The sequence below is a fragment of the Octodon degus genome, unplaced genomic scaffold (genome assembly GCF_000260255.1).
Source record: "Octodon degus isolate 3935 unplaced genomic scaffold, OctDeg1.0 scaffold00234, whole genome shotgun sequence".
NCBI lineage: Eukaryota > Metazoa > Chordata > Mammalia > Rodentia > Octodontidae > Octodon > Octodon degus.
Window position 1 is genome coordinate 2,402,271 of NW_004524810.1, and position 8,379 is coordinate 2,410,649.

At 39.5% G+C, this 8,379-nt stretch overlaps 1 pseudogene; it reads left to right on the forward strand.

Moving 5' to 3' along the window:
* The first annotated feature begins 261 nt into the window (after positions 1–261).
* On the forward strand, positions 262–1,649 carry LOC101590955 (annotated as a pseudogene).
* Positions 1,650–8,379: the final 6,730 nt, after the last annotated feature.

The window sequence follows — 8,379 nt, forward strand, 5'->3', positions numbered from 1 at the left end:
GATCCTAATAATGTTGCATAAAATCACAATAGCCAATACCCTTTGCCTCTGCTAACTTATTTTTACTTCTAGTAATTAGAGAGTTCTAGCATATTAAATATAAGTGAATTTATTTCTAAAATAGACTTATTCATCCAATAATATTTTGTACTGTGGATTGCATCAACATAAAATATGAAAAGCGCTACTCTTGTAATACATTTTCTTTATAATTAAAGCCTCAGTTCGGGAGGTAAGACAGAGCTCTTAAGGCGGTTCTTCATGGCTGACATGCAAAATCTGGTGGAAAGATTGGCGATGGCCATGGGCTGCCTGGAGACAGCATCCTGGCCCTCTGAAACATGCCAGGGGCTCGGGGATGGAGTCCATCCTTCACAGGAAGCAGCTCCGTACGTGGGAGTGTTTCACTTGCTGCTGGCAGATTCTGTGGCAGAGTACTTGAAGATCAGTAAGGAAATTGGGAGTGATGTGCAGACACATACAGAGACGGTCCACACAGGTCTGAAGTTGGAGCGAGCTCTCCTGGTTATGGCTTCTCAGTGCCAGCAGCCAGCCGGTAATAAGCTTTCCGATTTGTTGGCACCTATTCCAGAGCAGATCAAGAAGTTACAGCCTTTTAGGAGAATCGAGGAAGCAAGCTGTCCAGTCACCTGTCAGCTGTCAGTGAAAGCATCTAGGCCCTGGGCTGGGTGGTCATGGCTCCTAAACCTGACCCCTATGTGAAACAAATGAATACAGAGTCTTCAAGGAGTACAAAGATATGGATAAGAAGCATGTGGACTGGGTGAAAGCTTACCTGAGTGTATGGACAGAAGTGCAGGTTTATATCAAGGAGTTCCATACTACTGGCCTGGCCTGGAGCAAAACAGGGCCAGTGACAAAAGAACTGAGTTCAGTGGTGTCTGGACCCTTGCAGGATTACGTTCTCCTCCCCCACCCCCAGACCCACCCATCCCCAGTTGCCACCAGTTCAGGCTCTGGTGACTCTGCTTCCTGCTCAGCAAGACTTGCACAGATTAATCAAGGGGGAGCATTACACATGCCCTGAAGCATGTATCTGATGACATGAAGACTCTTAAGAATCCTTCCCTTAAGGCTCAGAGGAGTCCAGTATGCAGTGGCCCCAAACCATTCTTTGCATCTCAACCCCAAGCCATCCCATCCCCTAAACTAGCCACAAAGAAGGAACTTGAGCTTCTTGAACTGGAGGGCAAGAAGTGGAGAGTGGAAAACCAGGAGAATGTTTCTAACCTAGTGATTGATAACACAGAGTTGAAAAAAATGGCTTACTTATTTGAGTGTGTCAACACAACATTGCAAATCAAGGGCAAAATTAACTCCATTGTAGTAGATACTAAGAAACTTGGTGTGGTATTCGATGATGTGGTGGGCATTGTGAGGATAATCAACAGTAGAGATGTCAAAGGTCAGGTAATGGGAAAGTGCCAACCATTTCCATTACCAAAACAGATGGTTGCCATGTTTACCTGAGCAAGAATTCCTTGGATTGTGAGACAGTCAGTGCCAAATCTTCTGAGATGAACATCCTCATCCCCACAGAAGGTGGTGATTTTAATGAGTTCCCAGTTCCTGAGCAGTTCAAGACCCTATGAAATGGGCAGAAGTTGGTGACAGAAATTGCAGGCTAAGCCAAGTGCCATTGTGTCCTTCGCCCTCTCCCTTCACACCATGGGATAATTCTATCGAGATGGTTCTTTTCTAGATTTCCTCTACCTTTCTGCTCTTAAACTTCTTCTCTTCTCTGAGAATTCCAGCTACCTGCCTTCACTGAAATATACCTCAGGCTGAGATTTGGGGTGGGACTGCAGGTCAGCTCATCTTCTGCAGGAAGGTGCCTCTTTTCCACATCAGTGCAGCCACACCACCAATCTGCCCCTGAGGAACTGCAGACCTGGACTTGTGCATTCTAGCTTTCAGCATTTGGGGAATATTCGACCGAGAGTCAGTCCTTTGGAAAAAGTGAGACAGTCCCAGGAACTAACAGATTAGGATGTGCATACTCACCTTTTTCTGACAATGAGCATGGAGGCATAGAAGCTAGTGTGATCCCAGGGGGTTGTAACCAAATTAATTTTTCATGGTTCATAAGTGAGATAAGGGTTATACTGGACTAATGGTTGAGTCTTGCCTGCCTAGCATTCCAAGTAAGTATGTTTCCTACAAGCATTCCTTAATTCTGTATTCCATCTTGGGTCTGACTCAACCTTGAGATTGCTGGTCCTACCATAGCTGCAGTAGCAGGGCCCTCATCCAGAGCAGCTCAAGGAGTCTGGGGCCTTCTTTCTCTGGGGTTCCTATGTAGTGTCTTCCAACAGAAATGACTCTAAAAGAGAACATGCTATTCCAAGGGATCCAGCATTTCTCTTCCTCCCTGCTAGGTGCCTGTTACCCATCTTTACTGCCTCTTTTTGCCTGTCACATTGAATAGCTTAGGGCCTCTGTCCAGGGATCAGACAGAGGACTAGATCCATCACTGCAGGCTGGTTTTTAGGTCTTGATTTATGTATGAATCTTGCTCAGCGTTGCTTATGTTTCAGTTTTCTCCCATAGGACACATCAAAATATGCAACCTTTTTTGGTGGAAGGAGATTATCCTGTGACTTCTGTCCATTTCCTAAGGCCTGTGGAAATAAACCTTTATGTACTTAAAAAGTTATACAGAAAATAGAATTAAGTTAATAACAAATTTTAAAAAAACCTATGAAATTAAAAAATCAACAACAGAATCAGTAAAATAAAAACCAACAAGTTTTTCACATTTAAATGCTTACCTAGCTCAATTGTAGAAATAGAATGTTACTGTTTCCTGACATAATAGTGATTTAGCTAGTTCCAGAACAGTAAAATATTAACCTTTATGTAATGTAATGCTGAGTTCTTTCTAGCAACTGAGTGACTAGATTTTGGTGTTTTAGAGATTTGGAGCCAGACTAGAGTGCTGTCAACTCTTCTAGCCTCGATAATCTATAGAGTGGCTAGACTAAGAATGATTAATTTGAATTTATTTCACTTTCTAGTTTTTAAAAAAGTGAAGTGGATATGGGAGGTGAGCAGCTCAATACAGTCTAAATGCTTGCTTCCGTCGCTCAGTTTATCTGTTGAAGTCCTTCTCCACATTGAAGTGTTACTAGAAAGAGCTCAGTGTGAGGACAGCAAGCTCACCCATGAATCAGTGTACCTCCAAAAGTGGCCTTAGAGACAGTACTCATGCCTTAGATGCCGATTTTGAAGTACAAATAAGAAATTAAACCCACTGACATCTTGACCTTGGACTTCCCAGGCTCTAAATTACAAGAATTAAATTTTCCTTGTTTAGAAGTCACCAGCTTATGATGTTTTATTTTAGCAACTTGAATAGAGTAATGCAGTGAAAATGCTCATACAATTAATCTCATAAAATTTGAGATTTTCCTCTGTCATCACTGATTTTTTCCCAAAACAAATAATTGGACCATGTGGTTAGGAGACTCTTGACATGGTGCTGAACAGACTCTCTGACTCTCCCTGGATCACTGTAGTACATTCCAACCACAACAGAAGTAAACACTACCACAAAATATCCAGGAAAATCCAGTGACGTGCCACCAGAGTTATTTGCTTTTACTACTTGGGCACAAATTCTTAAGTGAGGCTTTCTTCAAGACATTGAGAAGAGTATTGTCTTTTGCTACTTTAGGAAAAAGGATTCAACAGTCAATTGAGCTTGGAAAGTCATTTCTTTCATGATAATGGACACTGGGTTAATGTAGCCCCAAGTCATTGAAGAGTGGAAAACACAATTGTCTTCCTTTATTCAGTGTTTTCTAAAGGTTTTTCACCAGGAAACTTGTTTTATTTCTTTGTTTATTCCACTGTTCTTTTGTTTATAGAAATATTAATTGTTACCATGCAAACACACTACAGAGACAATTCTTTGAAATGCTTTACCTTTTTACTAAATGGAGAATGATGTTAAGAAGATTGACTTGAATTTCATAAATGGTGCATATATCTATATTTGGTAAGCAGTAACAAACATGAAAAAGTATTTTTGGGATCTTTGTGATTACTTATTTTTTCATTGAAAATCAAAATGATTTGAAAATAGCAAAGACCATACAAATTTCTTGCACAAATTTGCACTGATAGATAATCAAATTTTTTCATTCATTTCAAGTTGATTGCGCCAAGCACTTGAAGATGTTTTGCTTGTTCTGACTTTGCGTTCAACATAAGCATTATCTGGGCAATTGCTTGCAGTTTTTGTTTTCCATTCTCTAGCTTTAATGCCATTTGAAGATCCAAAAACTTTCAAAAAGCAGCAAAGCAAGAAAGTACTACATTGTTTGCTTAAAGAAAATACCATTTTCAAGGTATGCTTATTCCTCCAATTTCATGGATGCTGAAGTCCATGAATGAGTTCTACCTCAAGGCCATCCTGAAGTGAATTACACTGCTTTGCATCTAGAATTGGATTTTGCCACCTGGGAATCTTTTCCCCGAGAGAGCATTTCATATTAAAGATGAGCTGCAGTGTTTCTCAAGATTAACAAAACTTTTTAATGGTTTTGGTCTTAGACGCCTCACAAGTATGCTAACACACACAATCAATATTGCTTGTGTGAAAAAGTAAAAGCACCCTAAAAGTAAAAATCATGTTCTGCTTTATTTTGCTACTAATTAACATGATTAAGCTAATAAATTGATTTCTTGTCCTAAGTAGAATCATCTTTCCTTATTTAACTATCATTAGCTCTAAAGTATTTATATTTTCTTTGTGAACAGAACATACTTTTTATAAACCAAAGTTGAGATGAATGACTGAACTGTCACAAAAATTAAAGTTGTTTTCTGTGAAAATAATTCAATTAAAAGTCAGGTTCCAAGCTAGTCCCAAACAACTTTTATTTAAATTTACTCTTACTAAATAGAAGGCCTACAATGACTTTGTTCATGGTATCAGCCCTCAAAATCAAGTAAAAATTAATTAAATATGTATCTAACAACAGATAGGTACTAATCTTATAAAATAGAGATTTATAGTCATGGAGAGATACAAAGCTTTAGTTCCCTTTCTAAAAAGGGTTACCGTCAAGAAGAGTCATTCCAGTAAATAGGCAAGTAGGTCTGCTTGATACAAGGGAGTGAAACTCTCAACCTGAGAGATACTTGGGCCGAATTCATGTTCTCTAAAATCATGCTCCTAAATGAATTTTAGGAATAATGCAGGTTAAGAGCAGAATATTTATTTCCTGGGGGAAAAAAAGCTCTTGTCTGAGAGAGGGCAGAAGGGATGCCTAAGTGGGTTGCTAAGGAACCCATCTTTTCTAGGGACTTTTATAGAGCAAAACAATGAGATGAGGGTCTGTGGTGGAAACCATGGGAACTCGCATATAAGGTGGCACAAAACTACGGTCAACTGATAAGATTATGCATATAATTGTTCAGGTAAAATTGATTAAATCCAGGATCAAATGGGAAATTGAGTCATGCAGGAAGCGGTCATGAATTTAGAACAAGGGCTCTTCTGTAGGGGATTGGGGTAGTCACTCTGTCTTGCTTCCTCAAGGTGATTATTCATCCTGGATGCTTATCTTTAGGGAGGTACACATTTGTTTGACCTTTTGTCTTGAGGTCTGGCCCAAAGGAATGCTTGTCTCTCCCACAGTTGCAAGATCATCTTGTCTTCTGTACTGGTTCCTTCTGAAGGCCTACCCCTGTCTGACTACCTATAATATTTCTTTCTATGTCCTGAGTCTTAATTGACATTGGAAGGCTAGAATGTTCTTGCTGCCCTCCTTTTCCTCTAATTTTTGGTCTGCAAATTTAGGCTGTTAACCCTCCAGAAGAGAAGCTTATTGTTATTACCATACAACCTAGGCTGTTGAGCTTAACCTTACTATCTGTCTGAATATCAAACCTCTTAGGCAAGCATAGAACAACAAGGTCAGTTAAGACTCAGGACATATGAGAACTTGTACTGTAACATCATGTAACTCAGTTGTGTCCCAAATTTTCTGATCAAAGATTATGGGGCCAAAGAGGAAAGTGATCGATGATGTAGAGTGTGCCTAAGGAGAGTCACATGGAGAAAAAAACATTCTTTCAGGCTTTCACAGAGAGCACATTGGTCAAGCAATGGCCGTGACTCACCCACATGGGTGACACTAACAAAGGATCAACAAACTGAGGTACAGAGTTTCAGGATAAATCCTGAGGGGATTTGACTGACCTTTTCAGATACAAAAGATACATTTCTTGTTACATAGGTCTTGCTTTATCTTGGTCTTAACAATTCAGCAGAAAAGTATAAACATGAATTATAAGACGTAAAGCCATGTTGTTATGTTGAGCTGTAGGGGACTCAGGTCAACAACTTCTGACATTGCCAGTCAAGAAGAAAACCAAAAACTATTATGGACTACTGGACTATTTTGGAATATTTTGCTGAGTTCACACACCTATAATATTTAAATGATGGAACTAAACAAAAAAGGGGATACAGATTAATGACCATTTTGTATTTGTGTATTCAAAATGGTTAGGATAGATATATAGTTGCATTCTCTTAATTTGATGAATAGAGGGATTTGTTCTAATAGTGTTTGTAAACAGTATATCATGTCTGCATCTTGTACAACAAAGAACCACTAGGAAGAGAGTATGCAATGTGTTAATTATTGAAACTGTCCTACCAATTTGATTTGAAACTGCCTCATTGTTATTTGCTTCTCAATAAAATTATGAGAAAAAAGAATAAATTTAAGATTTAAAAAACATATATTTCTTTCTAATTCTGCTGCCTACAGTACACTCAGTCTCAGAGGAAAGGGATGGAGATATAAACCATGGATATTTTCAGAGGAGGGGAGAATAAATTCTAAAGATGACTGATAGGTCTCATGAGCTGAAGGAATAGGACATGCCAGGTAGAGCACACAACATGTGCCATGGTGTGGAATGGAAAGGGCCTTTTGAACTGTGAAAGTTGAGATTGAGTCAAATAATGTCCAAGCCTAAAGGGATGGTATGAGATGGTGTCAGGAAAGTGGGCAGAGGTAGGATAAGGTGCTCTGGGTTTTTATCGTTTTAATTCATTTGGATGTTGCAGGGTCTCACCATGCAGCTCACACTCATGGTGATCCTCCTGTTTTCAGTCTCCCCAGTGCTAGGAGTGCAGGTGGCGCCACCATGCCCAGACTCTGTGGCTGGCTCAGCCAGCCCTGCCCTAGGGCTGGAGCTGCACAGGGTGTCCTGGATGGAACCACGATCTCTGCACTTGCCTAAGCTTGCCTAAGCAAGTGCTTTAGTCCACTAAGCTATCTTGCTGGCCCAAGGAGCTTTGTTTTTACCACTTGTACAATGAGGGTCAGGGGTAGATTTTTTTTTTCAGGAACATCATAAACAGTTTCTACCCAGTATGAAGTTATGACTTGGGTAGCAGGCATCCAATGTTTCACATGGTACGTTGTGGCCATCCATATGTTTGAAAGAGAGAGGGAGGACAGCACTTATGTATGAAGGGATTTATAGAGCTTGGCAGTTTAGCAGTGCTGGAGGGTGGAGAACAAACTGGAATGGGAAGGTGTACCGCATCGCTCCTAGATGAGAGCATCATTACTTTTTATTTTAGGAACAACTCAGCGTTTATAGCCAAAAATTCAGAGTTTTTCTTTTCACTTGCTTGTTGGGAAAAAGTAGAGACTGTTGTGAGAAAAGAGAGTGGATACCTTTGGAATCAAGGACTTACCCTGGACCTCTTGTCTTGGTTATGTTCCTTTAGTTTCCTTGACAGGTTTTTTTTTTTTTTTTTTTTTTTTTGGCTTCTTCATTGTTTTATGTCTTTAATTTTTAGTTTTTTCTATTATGTAATCTACATTTTTTGTGAGGTGAAAGCTGCAACTGATGGTGAAACCACAAGGACACCTGCGTGGTGCTGAAAGTACGTCAGCTTTATCCATCAAATGCTCATTTCCCCCCAATTCAGCCTTCTTAGAGCAGTGAGATTCTTTCTCCTAAAAGAACTTTATCAACTGCCACATACACAGAATACACCTTTAGTGACCTTTCATGGTATTTATGATGTGACATTATTTCCTGCCGTGGAATAGTGTTTAAAAAGCATTGCTATTATTTAGGCCTTAAAATTTTGGTGTCATAATTTCTTTTTTTATAAAGTCATTGGAAATCAGTTCACTAACTAGATGTAAAGCAGGGAGAGTAGGGATATATTTCTGAGAAGTTCAAGAGTCAGTCCTCAATGTCAACAGCCAGACACTGATCAACAAGATCTAGGAAATGACAAATTCTTTTTCCTCTTTCTTTTCTTTAGGCCTACCCGCTATGATCACCTAGCTTTACTTCTTTCTTTTTCTTTTT